The sequence below is a fragment of the Carettochelys insculpta genome, chromosome 26 (genome assembly GCF_033958435.1).
Source record: "Carettochelys insculpta isolate YL-2023 chromosome 26, ASM3395843v1, whole genome shotgun sequence".
In the NCBI taxonomy this organism is placed as follows: domain Eukaryota; kingdom Metazoa; phylum Chordata; order Testudines; family Carettochelyidae; genus Carettochelys; species Carettochelys insculpta.
This window is the reverse complement of record NC_134162.1, coordinates 9,961,473-9,978,284: the sequence shown is the minus strand read 5'-3', so window position 1 is coordinate 9,978,284 and position 16,812 is coordinate 9,961,473. Positions and strand designations below refer to the sequence as shown.

The 16,812-nt window shown below is 46.0% G+C and overlaps 1 protein-coding gene across 6 annotated transcripts in view; it reads right to left on the bottom strand.

Moving 5' to 3' along the window:
- Positions 1-14,970, bottom strand: part of NFASC (neurofascin) — a 177,900-nt gene extending 162,930 nt beyond the window's left edge. For all 6 annotated transcript variants that reach the window (XM_074977276.1, XM_074977269.1, XM_074977272.1 and 3 more), the window contains exon 1: positions 14,802-14,970. The gene's annotated coding sequence lies outside the window, so the exon portion shown is untranslated. The remainder of the gene's footprint in view (positions 1-14,801) is intronic.
- Between the last annotated feature and the right edge of the window lie 1,842 nt (positions 14,971-16,812).

The following is a 16,812-nucleotide window of genomic DNA, read 5'->3' as shown; positions in this document are numbered from 1 at the left end:
TCTCCAGGATCCATGCTGGTCACTACAAATGAAACCCTTCTAGGGTATCTTTGGCTGCCAGGTGCTGCAGAACCTGTCAGATGCCCCATTCCCACTGATGAGGGCTGGGAATCCTGTTTTCTTTGGCTCTCAAATTCCAGCTTGACACTTCACATCCCTGTGTGTATCAAGTATCACTTCCCCTCCCCCTTGTACAGATGGAAAACTGGAGGTTAAGTAACTTGCCCCAGGGGACAGGGAGGAAATCATACAATCACTGACAGAGCTGGACACTGAACCCACAGTCCTGACTCCAGCTCCATTCTCTAATCCCTCTCAGATAGGCCCATCTGAAGCTCAACCTGGTTGTTAGGAACTACTGCTTTGCATGAGGCCTAAGAAACTGAATTATAGACATCCTCACTGCACCTTAAAGTCAAGGCTTCCAGCATCATGACTGCTTGCTTTTGAATGATCAAAAGTTGTGTTTGAATGATCAGGGCAGGAGCTGGGCACTACCTGAAAATCAGGTCCATTGAGGGGGCTCAATATGGGCCCCTGAAATACCATTTTTAAAAGAGTGCCATGGCCAGGGTTCCTACCATTTCTTCCAATCCACAGGCAGAATAAGTGTTATATGCACCAATACATGTGCACCACCAGTAGAAACATCAGCTGAATCTCCTGGGTGGTCACCCAAGCACTCTGCTTACAGGGAATACTGGCCATGGCCTCAATCTTTCTTGTACATTAAGATAGCAGGAAATACCTCAATTTAGCTGTAGGACTCAGATGTCCTCCCATACATCACAGGGAGACACCACCCAGAGCAATTATAACCTACTCAAGAGTCCATAGCTCCTCTCCTGGTGCCTGCTTCCCCCCTATTCACTATCCTTGCTGCAGTGGACTTTTGTTTACAGACCTTGTCTGCTTCCAGTTCAGCCTTGGAGCATATCCCAATGACAACTCAATACACTGATAAAGAAATGATCCAGGTTGTATCACTGAATGCAGCCAAATAAAATTACACCAGCATGGATGGTAAAACTTAGATGGGGAGCACTGACTTCTCAATTTAAATTTAAAATAAGAGTAAAAAGAGCCTTTAAGTGGTTAAAACACTCACTTTTTAGCTTTGCACAGCTTTTGTTGAAGTTCTGAACACCTGAGAGAACCACAGAGATTGGAAACAGGGCACTCTAGTTTATCTACATCTCCCAGTACTCTGCAAGTCTATGCAAGCTGCTTGCAACAGAGCATTTGGTTTGTTGGTTTGGTGAAATCTCCCTAAATTCACCCCACTTTTGTTTCACAGTACAAACAGTAATATTGTCTTTGAGTCACTTATGGTACAGGCTGAACCTCTGAAATCTGGGGCTCTGTGGTCCAGCAACACCATGGTCAGGCAGAACCACAAATGTTGATGAACTAGAGATCTGTGGAGGTCTGCAGCAGGGGCCAGTGGGAGCCTGGTGGCTGAGCTGGCAGCAGGAGCTGAGGGGGGTTGTGTGCTGACAGCCTAGAATGAAGCCTGGGAGCAGGAAAGCATGAACTTCCCCTGGGCCAGCAAAATCCCTGATTTGGGACCACCCAGGTCCAAAGGGTGCTAGATAAATACAACCCATATCAAAATGGAGCAGGGAATGCCAAGTGGGTACACAAGGGCACTGAGGCATGGTATTTGAAAAAAGCATCAGCTAACAAAGATTTGTTCTTATGTCCCTCCTCCTTTGAGAAAGGAGAGATTCTACCACCTACAGAGAAGTTCATAGTTCTTGTACCTTAAGACAATAGCAGCTCTGTCATCCAGCCTGTGCAAACAGCCAAGAAGTCCTTCACATGGCACCTAGTTCCAATTCAGCTGCTCAGAAGAGACCCAAGTTTGTTCCTGTCTGACATTAACATGTGGCAGAAGTCAGCCTAGGACCCAGTGAACAGGGTCTGACATCATAAAGGCCCTGTGAGAATTCCTTGTTGGCTAGTACAGGCCAAGAATGCAGGAGCCAAGCAGGTCACCTTGTCCTGGGGTGGTCTCCCTTGTTCAGGATTGAGGTGGGAGCGTAGGGTGGACACTATGCCTTGCTGATACCTACTTCTTGTGTGGCTGAAAGACATTCACCAGCAACAGGTTTTTATGGTTATTGAAGGGGAGGATCAGAACAAGACAGATGAAAGTGTTGCAGAGCCCTCCACCATCCCATGTGTGAAGTGTCAGAAGCCAGGTGAGGGATTCCCCCCTTAAGAAGTTCCCTAGAGTGTTGAGAGCAGCAAGAGAATGAGGGAGGGAGAAAAAACACAAACATTTATAATCAGCACTACTCCCATGATCTAGCCAAAACTTGAAGACTGTCAGATCAGAAGATGTACTCAGTTGTATGCCATCCCCTAGTAAAATGAACTAAAGTCCCTTCCCCTTGCACACATCAAATCCTTGGTATTCTTCCCTTGCTAGGAACATGGGCCAATTGCAGTGTGCACTGAACAAATGCAAGCTACATCAGATCAAGTAGAGGACCCCTTCTACAGATCACTATGGGCAACCTTTAGTCATTTGTCCTTAACTTTAAGGAGGGATGCAAATGCATGCACATGCATGCATGGATGGGAGGGGATGCAAATGTGTATGCATGGATGGAGGTGATGTGCAAATGGGAGGGGATGCAAGTGCATGGATGTGCCAGCTGATCACAGCTGTGGCAGTATGGCTTGGAGAGGGATGGCCTCACTAAGGGCAACCCATGTCTCCATATAAATAAACTGAAGTGGTTTTGTCCATTCAGTCCCACATTCTGGGGGAGTAGGGCTCCAATTATGCCCTAACTGGAAAACGTCTTGGACCTTATGAGCACTCAACTTCACCTAAAGCAAACCGAGATACAGGTGTCCAGCACATCTAAAAGAGTCAGGCCCAGCCACTTTCAGGTGCAGTTCCCAAACCAAGGCACCCAAAGCTAAGTAGTCACATTGGAATGAGAGTCTTACACAGTGCTGCAACAGATTCAATAACCAAAGTGCCTGGAGATACCTTAACATGCCAGAGATGGCATCATGAGTTTCCTTCAGTTTGTTTGCTGATTTGATTCTAAGTGGGAGTAGTTTAAATTTGGGCTCCCAGGAGCATTTGGGCATATGATACCACCACATTTGAAAGGAACATGATTAGAGGAGCTCCAGCCATAAGAGAGCCAGGATCTGAACCTGAGAACTCTAACCTGGTGAGTTTGGATCAGATTCTAGAAGGCAGGGGCCATTTGTAAAGTTTTTCTAGACCTGAATTCAGATTAACACCTACAAACCAGCTACACTGCTTCATACTGTCCCATTGCAACTACAATAGCTACACAAGCTGAAGTTTGGCCATGCTCACCTTGTCCCAAATTCTCTGCTCCATTATACAGGCCTGATAACCAGTGTGCCACAGGGCAGTTTCTCCTTTCCTCAACTCCCATTGGAAGTCCTGAGGGTTCCTTAATGGCTGCATGTTTTACATCATTGCCAGATAGCACCAGCATGTTGGTTAACTTGGTGCATAAAGAATGCCACTGCCACTCATGCCACCACCACTTTTCCAAAGTACTTGGCTCAGCATCACAACACAAGGCAGCCTGTCTTAACCATTGAGAATTTGAAGGGTAACTTCCTAGCCCAGGGTATGCTACTAGCTGCTCCTCCAGTTAACCAGCACTACCTCAGACAGTGGACAACTACTGCAGTATTCATTGGCCATTTGTTCTACAAAACATGCCTTTAAGCATCACAGCTACATCCTTGCCCTGCCCCATGGCTGGATGTGGAACCAAGCAGAGTTTCCAGGAATCATGTTTCCTTTCATGCAACTCTCAATCATGCCATTGCATGCAACCAGAGAATTTAAATCTAGTTCTGGGCACTACACTTCAAGATGTAGACAAATTGAATATCCAGGAAGGAGCAACAGTTAATATTTAGAAAACATGACTGATGAGGGACAACTGAAAGAATTAGGCTTGCTTAGTTTGTAAGAGGACTGAGGAGGGACATAACAGCTTTAGAGTACTTAAGTGTCAAAAGGAGAGGGAAAGTTATTCTGAACCTCTAAGAGTAGGACAAGCAGCAATGGGCTTAAACGGTAGCACGACAGGCCGAGGTGGGACATGACTAAAAAAAAAAATCTCAACTGGTAGGGTGGTGAGGCACCAGAATAAGTTGCCTGGGGAGGTTGCAGATTTCCATAATTGGAGCTATTAGATCAGGTTACATAGACATCTGACAGGGATGACAGACGATGCGTGGTCCTGCTGTGAGTGTAGAGGACTGGATGGGATTCCTCTTGAGGTCCCTTCCAGTTGTAGTATTCAATTTGGACTTTACTTTCTACCCCTTCTGAAGTTTAGCATTTAGTGGAATCAAATAAACCAGCCAGCCAATCTACAACACCAACTCTGCCAGCTCCATTAGCTATGATGTGTTCTTTTAAGCCTACTCTTTTGGGATGCTCTGCCAAGATCATCTCTTGCAGATGACAAATTCACATCCGTTTACCTGAAAGGCTAGTTGGAAGAGAAGAAACATTACTGGCCTTACAGAAGGATCCCTTGCATGGGACATTCACAATGCACCAAAACCCAAAAATAAGTTGCCAACCATGAGACATGCCCATCCTAGAAGCCAGGATTTTTAGCAGCAAGTTGGGCTGGAACAGCAAGGCAAGTCTTCAGGCTGAAGCCAGGTCAGCCTCACAGCTGCTAATCTGAACAAGGGAACCAAGCAGAGGTCAGCCAAAAATACAAAGCTACAGCTGTGCATGCTGATGTTGATGCAAAATGAAAACCTCAAAGGGCTTAGGATCTGGGTCCTGCAGCTGTCAGCCACCTAGATGCCAGTTGCTGAAAAGCAGCATAAAATGACTGGTTTTTGATACATCTTGTTTCAGTTAGAGCATTTATGAATCAGAAATGTTGTAAGCATGCACAAGGCTTGGATTTGGGCAGGTAGGGGAGAGATGCTGTATAAGGCTACATCTACACATGCACGCTACATTGAAATAGTCTATTTTGATGAACATCTACATGTCCTCCAGGGCTGGCAACGTCAACATTCAACTTCGACATTGGGCAGCACCACATCGAAATAGGTGCTGCGAGGGAACGTCTACATGCCAAAGTAGCACACATCGAAATAAGGGTGCCAGGAACAGCTGCAGACAGGGTCACAGGGCAGACTCAACAGCCAGCTGCTCCCTTAAAGGGCCCCTCCCAGACAGTTGCACTAAACACCACAAGATCCACAGAGCCGACAACTGGTTGCAGACCCTGTGCATGCAGCATGGATCCCCAGCTGCGGCAGCAGCAGCTGGAAGCCCTGGGCTAAGGGCTGCTGCACAGCGACCATAGAGCCCCGCAGGGGCTGGAGAGAGAGCGCGTCTCTCAACCCCTCAGCTGATGGCCGCCATGGCGGACCCCACTATTTCGATGGTGTGGGACGCAGATAGTCTACACATGCCCTACTTCGATGTTCAACTTCGAAGTAGGGCGCTATTCCCATCCACTCATGGGGTCAGCGACTTTGACGTCTCGCCACCTAACGTCAAATTCAACTTCGAAATAGCGCCCAACACATGTAGCTGTGACAGGCGCTATTTCGAAGTTGGCGCTGCTACTTTGAAGTAGCGTGCACGTGTAGACATGGCCTAAGAGTGATAGTCACCATAAAAGGTACATGCATTCCATACAAGCTTCTGGAGCAACTTCTGCTTGGAAGTGGAGAAGAGATTTAGAAAGTGGCCTCACTTCATCTTTTAGTATTCTACAGGTTAAACCTCTAATCTAGAGCACTCGTCTGGCAACATCCATAATCCACCATGATTTTACTAAGCTAGATGACCGCTTATGGGTGTGGCCAAGTTTTCCCACAGCCCCATAAAGTTTACCACCAGTCCTGTCTGTGTTCTGTGCTGTTATTTAGCTGTAGTGTACCACTAAGTGTCTTAAGAGCCCAGTAAGCAGTGGAAGTGTTGGCAAAGTGCTAGACAACATTGACCTTCCATAGCCTGGCAAAGTCTGTTGTCTGGCACTGGTCAGGTCCTCAATGTGCTGGACTAGAGAGGTCCAATCTGTCTAAAATATTTAGTTTTTCCCCTTCCCTCTATCGTACTGGCCACCTAGCTTTAAGAGGTAGTATTCATCCTAAACAACTGTGCATCATGGATTAACATGGAGAGCATCCAATCCTAACTGCAGATCACTTAGTGTAACTAGAGATGGGAACATCTGCTAAATTCTTAATCATGAGCAATGCTGGGCCTTGCAAATCAGCATCAGACTACACAGAACAATGCCCTATCTGCCAATTGTACCAAGAAATGAGGAGCTGACAGACAAGATTCAGCACTCATGCTTACAGTCACACATCCAGTTACAAAGCCTCACTTCTATCACTCTCCTCGCCCTCCCACTGCTTGCACACATCTGTGGAGATGTCACAAGGATCCAAACACAAGCCAATGAGCTTGCAACAAGCAGCCTTTGTTGCTGGGTCTATTAGAAGTCTGAAAGCAAGATTTCACAAACCTTGACAATGTTTAAGTGACAGCAGAAGAGAGCTTTTAGCTATATGCCCTTAACCCAATAAGGGTTCAGCTCAGTCTACAAATACGTCTTTGTCACCATGAAGTCAAGCTGTGCTATAAGGCATATTAGCAACTCTCCCAACTTGTCACAAACAGGGTAGTGTAATTAAGCATGAGGTGGCTGGTGATACCATACCCAACCGTCAGCGAGGTGGGCAGAGTACAGAGCTTGCAGAACAAAAGGATGCAGGCTGACTCCAAGTACCAGCCACCTTAATTACTTTTGTCAAAACCATGTCCATTCACACAAGATTAGTGACAGCTACACATTAAACTCTGCATGTCTGAAACTTATCACAAGACAGGGATGACTTTAAAGCTATTGTTCCTTAAGGCGGCCATAGGTAGCATCAGCAACATGTGGACCAATCCTTTTTTTGGGGAAGGAGGGCCAGCCCCACCCCGAGCTTTAAGACAATTCCAAACATTCAGACTCCGCTCATAAGGAGAATGCAGACTTTGCCATTTTTCAACCTTTATAAGACCATTCTCACAATTGGCACTAGATAAGAGTTATTGTATGGATCTTGAATTTCAGCACCTTGGACAGTATTCAAAATGAACAGTATTAACCTTTTGCATGCCCTGTTCTGTTATGGCAGAAGTTTTCCCTATGCACAGTCTGTTGAACTCTAGAAATCCAAAGATTATGTCTAAGGGGGGTCCATAGAATACTCAGTCTGTGGATCCTAGATTGAAAACTGCTCTATGGCAATCACTAAGATTACCAAACATTTGTATTGAAAACCCCCATCTAAGGCTATCCCTATTGGTACTAATTGAGCAATTGTTCAGAATTACAAGTTATACTACCTTGGTAAGCAGTCTTTGCCCCCCAGAAATAACTAGTGACAGCAATTCACCAAATTAAATTTGGCCACGGAAAGCTGAAGTGAATCATCCAACCCCTTTTGTCTAAGGTATTTCCTCTTAGCCACCCAAACCAGGCAGCTGTCCCTGGTGTGTTTGGGCCAGATGAGAAATTCAGCAACAGGCCTAAAATCAGCCCCAGTGGCTGGAGTTAGTGATCTTTCCCCAGAATGAAGAGCATGCAAGCAGCTCCCTCTGAAGCCAGTAACATTACCACCCCATAAACACAGCACTTGTTTAACTGGCAATGAACCTCACGCCACCTTTCCTATAGCTCAAGTATATGCTCTACTAGACAATCGAGTTTCATTAACCACGAATGTTTGCCCTGAGCTGCCCAGATCTGTAGCCCCTGGAGACAGATAATGAGCATTCAAGCCTCTTGTAATCATTTGGCCCACTTAACACACAACACTGAGGCCTGCACCCTGAACAGCCCTTAGGCCTTCCCCACCAAGCACAGGAGATTTTAATTAAATCTTCCCCTCAGTGCAGGGATGACTGCCAGGCCTTTGTCCTGGACTGTATGCATGACCCTGAGGCCTGTGCCCCCATATGACTCTTTTGGAGCCCTCAGGAGTTGGTGGGGAAGGCAAATCAACCATCTTCCCTGCTCCCACTTTGCTCTTCCTTCTCCTTTGCTACTAGGTTTGATCCTCATAGTCCTCCAGGAGGGCTCAGCTACCATCTTGGAGATATCAAACATGCCCAGTTTGGGACAGATTCAGAACTAGGACACAATGTCTTCCCTTATATGGGACAGTGCCCTATAATACATTAAACACTGGTCAACAATAAGTATCTATTTGGAAGCACTTAGCCTGAAGAATGCATAGCAAAGGGAGGCTTGCTTAACATTAAAGGAACAGACCTGTGAAGGAAGTCTGAGCAGCCAGCCTATGCATTTAACCAGTTTCCTAATGTACTATCCCTCATACATTTTAAATGGGCCTCCTCAAGTTCCAGGCAGTGAGAGTTGCCAGGGAGGATTTAAACAAACATGTTTCACAGCACAGAAAGAGGATTTGACTGTACTTCAGGCAGGCACAGGAACAGCTCCATACCCACTTCTCTCTACCACCCAACCCGGGTTCTTACTGTCATGCCTCACCATCCCTAGGTGGTCATAACAGGAGAGATTTCAGATGCAGATGGACTGTCAGTTATGTTGCTGCAAGCATCAAGGGAAGAAAGGCTGTAGTAATCCATCAGCTGTTCACCGGAAGCTAGCAAAGTCTGCTGTCAGGGAAGCATAATTCTAGAAGGAGTCAGCCAGGACTGTGAGGAGGTTCAGCACCACATTGGAATAGGATGTGATCAGAGCACAGCATCTCACTCTGCTGCAGACTGAGCTGAATGTCTGGTTTATGCTTCCCTTCCACTCAAGCAGCTGCCACTGAGGGGAGTATCACTAAAAGCAAAGGTGAAGGAGTCTGGTTTGAGCAGAGCAATCCAAGTAGATTCTAGAGTGTATCTGATGCATTAGATGAGCACACCATTGCCTTGGACAACCTGCCTGTAGCCCTCTGTTCAAAGGCAGCACTGCTGCCAAAAACAGGACCTTATGGGCAGTCCATAATCTCAGTTTTGTCCATCTTGGGCTTCAAGCGCCCAAGCCTGTGAGGGGCTGTTTGCCCTTCACTTCCCACTGAAGTCACTGGAATTGAGAGAGTGCTCAGCATCCTGAAGCTCAGGCCCCCTAGGCATCATACAGCACCCTCCACAATGACAGTTTCTCCAGTGGCCCTCAGCACTGGCATCCTGCCATGAACCATAGTCAGACATCAGGCTCAGCATGCCAGCAGCTATGATTTCTAGCTAATGCTCTTCCAACTAACTCAGCTTCCCTTAACCTGGTGACCCAGACCTTCCCTGTCCTTTCTCTGGAATCTCTGGCCTGCACATGGGAGTGATGCTTTTGTGGTCTCTACACCACAGCCAGCTCCCTATGACTGCAGTAGTAGAGTGGGGACTGCTGCACCAAGCAGAAACAAGAGGATGCAGAGATTGCTGTCAGCAAAATGACATAACTTGGACAGTTATTGAGGCAGCAGCCTGCAAAGGGAGGGACTTTAGAGTGTACAAACTAAGTTTATCCTTGTGTACTGCCCTTGAAAATACTCACCTGAATTAGCCATGCAAACCCATTTCTAATTAGTAGGCCAAGGAGTCATCTCCCCTTCACCATGTATGGAGATCCCTGTAAGAGGGTGGAGGGTCTAAAGTCTCTAATTTAATCCATCACACAGCAAAGTGCAAAGACTGAAGGAAACTTAACTGCTTTCATAGCAGTGAGTAGAAGCTAATCCACATTTGATTGTTCTTCCAGGATCATACAGCAGCCATCCTGAACAGCTGGGGAAGGAACAGCAGCACAGATGAAAACTGATGCCATGACATGAGCTGTACTGGAGAAAACAGCCACCAAAAACTCTAAGTTTTAAAGCCTGTAGTCATGGCTACCTCACTTTAGAGAGGTAATCACTTTCCAGGTTGATCTATGGGCAAGGAGGAATATTGGAGATGCTTTAATGAGATCTGACTGGGGAAAATGGGTAAAGTCTATCTAGCTAGAAGTTCTTACAGGCCACTGCCTGAAAATAAAGGAAACTTGTGGCAATGATGAGCTGCTGTCAAAGACGACACCCCAGAGACTGTCAAGGGGATAGCAGAGCCAAATGTAGCTTTTGGAATAAGAACTGTGGAAGAACAAAAAGTGAATTGTCCCCAGTGGAAATAAGGCTAAACCACACCATGCTCCCCACCACAGCAACTAGTAGCACTTCAGTGCAAGTGAGCTAAGCAGTTATGCATAGGGAACTTTCTGCTTATGGCCCAGATCCTGCAATATGATCCAGACTGTTGCACTGCACCTGGACAGAAAGCCACTGACTTCAGTGCAGCTCCATACAGGTGCAATGGTCACTATAGATCACATTTCTGGATCCGGCCCATGATAAGAATGCTCTGTATACATAATCACTTAGCTCAAGTGCTTTTAGTTCTCCCTGGCTGCTTTGAAAAAATCTCTAGAGCTAGGCAGAGCTGAAGGGAAGTCTGAACTAGCTTTGTTTACTTGTACAATGTCCTGGTTTAGTGAGTGCCTTTAATCCCTTCCTTTCAGGAGCACTAAGTCACTAAACACACTTATTCGTGATCTATAATGTCTCCTTGAATCAAGATTTTAATAATGCTTCAAAACCAGTGATCTCATGTTTGAGATGGGCTTGGTCAGAACACAAGTGTTCCCAATACAAAACATTGCTGGACAAGAACTCTTACAATTGCTAAGATGATGGTATTCCAAACAAATGGAAAGTGCCACTTACGGTAAGTATCAATTCCTACCATCTGCAAATTCTGGTATTCAGGCTTTGACAAGTCACTTGCCATTTGTTTAGCCTGAAAATGTAACCAGGAAAGCAGATGCTCATCCCATAATTAGCTTACTAAACAACTGGATGATGAGCTTTTGGGGACAGACGCACTTCAGATCCTGTCCCATGAATGCTCAGACTAAGTCACTGTTGTCTTTAAATAGTAAGATACTTGACTCAGTCTTCCCCACCCCTCCACTGATTTGCTCACCTTGATTATCTTTTCCTGATTTGTCCTCCTTGCTTACTGTTTTTGGTTCTGTCTTAAATATTGAGCCTGTTCTGGTATGGATATGGTCTGAAGAAGTGGGTCTGTCCCACAAAAGCTCACCTAATAAACTATTTTGCTAGTCTTTAAAGTGCTACTTCACTGCTTTGTCTGTCTTTAAAGTGCTACATTTCTGCTGCTTTGTTTTGGAGCATGGACTAACAGTTACCTCTGTTAAATAACTGAGCACATTGTAAACATTGGACACTACAAGTCACATTTAATTTTAGCACCATAACCAAACCACTAACAATTAAAACATTGGTGAAATACTAATAAAACCCTCTGCTTGGTCAGTATCTATTCGCCAACTCAACCCTGTCACAGCCATAAACATACCCACAGTATCTGAAACCAAAAATCCCAAGAACCAGTAGTTTTCAGCTACAAATTCTGATCTACTTTTGTTCCGTCACTCTGTGCAATTCAGGATTCTGCTATTATGAAACTGAAGTCCCTTCCCAAATCACACTTCAAGAAGCACTGCCTGATTGCAACTGCTTTTCAAGGAATACTCAAATTACTTTTTTGTGCTTCATAAAATATGAAGTGTCCAATACACAAAGCCTCTCAAATCCATGGACAAAAGTAGCCTCTTTGCAAGCTCTCCTGGGGCTTCAGAAGTATGGGTATGCAGGATTAGGCCTTATCTATTGCCATTAGAACAGAGCAACTCAAATCGTATTTGGTGTTGGTGGAACAGAGAAAGCCACCCCAATGAAAACTTTGCCAACAGCAATTATACTGAAGAACTGGAAAGTGAGATGGTTAAAGCACATGTGTCTGAACAGGCAGTTGAATAATCATTGCAAATTAATATTCCTTGTGAATTTTAGCATTTCTCATCTAGTTATTCAGATCAGAGTATTTGACCAGCTTTGATTTGTGCAGATTGTCTCTTTGTGCACAAAGAGACAGTCACACCTCTGAAGCACTCAGCATTGCCAATTCTCACTGGTGAATTACTTAAAGGCCCAGCTGCTGGAGTCATGTTATTCTGCAAAAAAAAAAAAAAATTGACTTTGCTTTAGATTTTTAGTCCCCAGAGAAAGCTTGAAATGGCGATTCCCCCTCCCACCACAGAAAAAAAAAAAGGGTGGGGACAAGTGGAAAAATAAGGTTTTAAAAAAATTGAGCATTTGTCCTTGGGGTTGACAATATGGCATCTTATTTTCCACAATCCAGCAGGAGGACCTGGTTCTTCTATAAGGGCCCAGAAGCTTTATGAACAGATATCCACAAGAATACATGAGCTGGTGGAAGGGCAATAGAATCACAGCCCTGGAACAGATGCGATGACTACACAGGGTTGAGAACCTAGAAGCCACCTGATAAGAATCTCCTGGGAACAGATTTCTTGGGATTTAATGTAAGCCTCTCCTGTTTCAGTGAACTACTCTGTTCTAGAGGGTACAGTTGTGTGTGTATATCTATCACTTTACATGGAGACCATTTCTGGTCAAAAGGCAAGGTAGAGAAGTTTGTAGGAGGGGCAGGTGTATATGAAACTACAGCTGCAAGGTAGAGTTCAAAAATAGATTTTTTTAAAGCCAGAGCATTTCCATGTTGCATTCAGAAATGGAAAGGCAGCATGTTAAATGGGCAAGGGCCCATGAATGACAAAGTTCCTCATTCTGAAGCAAGGGATGACAGTAAGTGACATGGGCTCTTTGCAATAGGCATCACTATCATGAACCAGGATCCTTTTATGCCACTTTCCAGTGGGACTCACTAAATCCCAAGCTACCCTGACCTATGAGCCTATTTCCAAATGTGGTAGACTGACTCCATTGAGCCAAGATTCAGTACACTTTATGTAACAGGAGAATGCTTATTTACCAAAAATGGAGCAGACATGTGCTTCATATCAAAGCAAATGAAATAGCATGATCCTGAATTTATAGGATTATTTCTCAGGCCACACTGTCTGGTTAACAAGTTTTTGGCAAACAAAGCAGTCACATTGGCACTCAACCCAGTTGTCTGCCAAACGATAGGCGTTTTACAGAAGCCTGGTTAACAATGAAGCAGCCAGCATCTCAATCCAAATCTCTGAATTTTTGCTGTTGTCTTTAGCATTTGCTAGGAGTACCTAGGAAACAGTATCAAGTCCACTGCATTCAGCTTACAACAGGTCTCAGTATGCCAAATTTCTATCCAGCTCCCTCACACATGCACTTTGTACAGCTTTGCTCTCAAAAAAAGAGAACCTGAGATCTCTTCAGGCATAATAGTGAATAGACAGCACTATGAGTCCCACAATTTGACCTTGAACAAAAACAAAAACCTCAAAGACAGGTGCTAAAGGAAAGTTCCCTCCCTGTGTAGGGCTACACTCCCTCCCACGGAAACATCTTTCAATCCCTCTGATCCTAAGCATGACAACCTCCCCACACAGGGCTGCTTTGCAGTCTTGTTCAGTGATCCCACCCAGTATGCATGGTGCACATCATTTGAGTGCCCATGTTTCCCAAGGAGCAGATCAGGCCAAACAAGTGTCAGATGAGCTATCACAGACCTAGAGTTCCTTCAGGCCCAAAAGGTTCCTCCAGCAGACAAGTATGTGTATGTCTAGTCCAAGGAAGAGAGTTTACAGGTTTCTTAGAGACAGTGAACAACTAAACCTGCTGCACAGCTGGAGCACACATGACTCAGCATTTACCACCTGACTTAACAGCTAGCCTCATGCACTGACACAATAGCTTGCATGCTTAAAAACAATTTTAACGGGGTCAGAGCACCAACCTCTCCATCTCTTAGCAGTGGATCCATGGGCAATGCCTCACCTATATATTGTAACCTCACACTATCAGGCTATAGTCCAACTAATTACCCTGCCTGTACCAGCAGACTCAGGGGATGGTGAAACTAAATAGCCTATATTAAACAAGAAACCACCACCACAGGAGGAAAACAGAAGTTCCTCCCCTGAAGGCTTACAGTTAGCCTCCATGCTACCTCCCCTTCCCACACCCAGCTTCCCCCTAAGAAATTGCCATGCCGGTATTCTCACTGCAATACCATTCAACATTTAGACAGCAGAAATTTGGCTTGTCAGACAGTGGTCCGGATGTTCACCTGTCCGCCTGCGTTTTTCCCCAGGAAGGAAGAGAGATCTCCCAGCCGGTAAAAGCAGAGGCGCCCCCAAGGCACAGCTTTGTTCTACAGCACTTGGAGTGAAGGGGAGCCGTGAAAAAAGCAAGGTGGTGACGGGTGGGGGGACAGAGCTACGGGTCTAGCAGATTCTGCAGCTGCCTGCGGGTTTCCACGCCCGGGGGTGGGGCGCACACAAAACCAGGCCCCAGCATGGTCAGGCAGCTGGACTCTCCACGCACGGCGGAAGGCGAACGAGACTCCCCCTCCCAGGAGGATGCTTCACCCCCAGACTCTGCCCTGGGAAGCCGGGAGAGCTTGCGGAGCAAGAATCGCCCGCACCCCGGTGCAAGGCGCAGCGGCGCCCGGCAGCCGCCAGACACCGACTTCGTCAGGCACCCGGGCGAGCGAGGGGGGAGACCACTGCAGCAGCCACGGGGAGGGGACGAGAAGGACCAGCCCGGGAGGGGCACCTTTGCGCAGTCCCCTGCGCGGAGAGGGAGCAGGGCCCGATCCCGCCCCTCCTGCAAACCCACCCCAGCCCCACGGCACTTCCGCACCTGGCCCCGCCAGCAGCTGCCTCCACCCCGCCCCAGCCCCTTACCTGGCCCGGCCCGCGCTGCAGCTCGGGACGCGCCCGCCTCTGGCCTCCCAGCACCGGCTGCACGAGAGCGGCGGCCCTGCTCCACGCCGGGCTGGCCAGCGCATCCTCCTGCAGCGTCCTCCGCCCGCTCCCGCATTAGGGCAGGGACCGGCGGGCGCGCTCCCGAAGGTGGCGGGCGCGCCCCCGGCAGGGGGCTCCCGAGCGCGCCTCTGTTCACACTGCTATTGTCCGGGAGGAGAAGGCTGGCATGGAACTGCCCGGCACCACCGCGTGCATGGAGGAAACGAGGTGGAAGGCTTAATGGCTGGGGTTACCTCCTCCCCAGCAGGAAAGTAGATTAAACGGGAGAAGCCATTGAGCTGAGGGGGTTAACAGCAAAGGGTAATTAATGGGAGAGGAGAGATTAATTAATGAGGTAACAGGAAAAATTAGAGGGGTAAATAATGCAGAAGTCAGTTTCATTGCTTTTCCTCCCATAGTAAGAGAAATGCACCTTTCCAAGCTTAAAAATTTAACTCATCATAGGCATGATTGTTTAGCAGAACTAGAGATGTTCAAACTGGGATAAACGTATTGATAGGGTGGGGCAAAATAAGGGAAAGAACGGGAGAGGCTAGGTAATGAGAAGCCATTAGGGAGTTGGGTCAGGGGAGTTAGTATTCCCCAGTAATTAATACTGTAGGGCAGTGTTTGTGAAGCTTTGAGACCATGGCCCACCAACCATTTGTGCTAGACATTTTCAAAAAAAGTCAGTCCAAAAAACCCAGCAGCATATACAGCAAAACCAAAATGAAGTAATCCCATCTCATAGCAATGAAGTAGTAACATTGTATCTGGCTGTAACAATGAGTTATTTTCTAAATGCACACAGTACACCTGCAAGTTGTTCACATGACACCAGTATTCATGAAACAGTTTAACACTTCTGTAATGTACCTCAATCTAGAAATTGACATTCATAACTTTCCCCTGAATATTTCATCAGTTCAAAAAGTTGTCCTGTTTTGTGGACAGCTTTGATTTCAATTGCTCAGCATCTGTCAGTGAAAAGCTAACAATCTGAACAAGCTCTTGTTTTGCAGGAAGTATCCTCATGGACAGTCTTTAGATCTGTATGTACACAGCACAGCCTGATTTTCAGGTCAAAGACCCTCATCTAGGCACTGAAAGCTGGTTGGTTTCTACACAGGAAATCTGATTCCTTAATCAGAGTAGAGGTTCTATCCTCACAGAAAAGGATGTACAGCTGTCAGTTTAGCTGGGCTTATCCACATTATCTTGGGCTCCAGCTGAGTGTCAGTAGCATGGATTAGCACTGCACTCTCCTTTTCAGATTTGTGGGCTCTAATTTGTGGGCTTCTGGACAAAGTCCTGTTAGCAAGAACAATGACCTACAGTTGGCTCAAAGTCTCAGGGGGGTAGCCCTGTTAGATACACAGGGCTGATTTTTTTTTTTTTGAAGTTAACCTAACAAATTAGTTCATGAGCTTTCATGGATAAAACCTGCTTCACCACAACACAGGAAAACTGTTCATTATATAAAGCACCCCTTTAGTAGCTGAACTTTAACTGCATACCTCTGTTTTACAGATTTAAAGTTCACCAGGTAATTTTTGTCTGGGAGTAGAGCTATAGCATGGCATGTAAGTTTCTTTAGAAAAGATTTTAGTTTCTACATAGACCCAATGATTCCATTCATATGAGTACTTACAATCTTAAGGCTATCATTATGAAACATTCTTTTAGAAGGTCAACTGGGTGTCACCAGGAAAGAAGCCAAAATTTGATTTCACCCCCAGACTCTGCCCTTGCCCTCTGAGGGCACTCACAAGCAGCTGCTTCTCATGTGCTAATCAAGACAAAGTGTATAAGCCTTCTCCTTATTCCCTACCATGTGTTTGAAATACTGTAAGACATGACAATTAACCCTATTACTGACACTGATTCTTTGCTTATAGCATTTCTATTCTGATTGCACTCATTGGGCAGGAACTATAACAGCATAATTGGT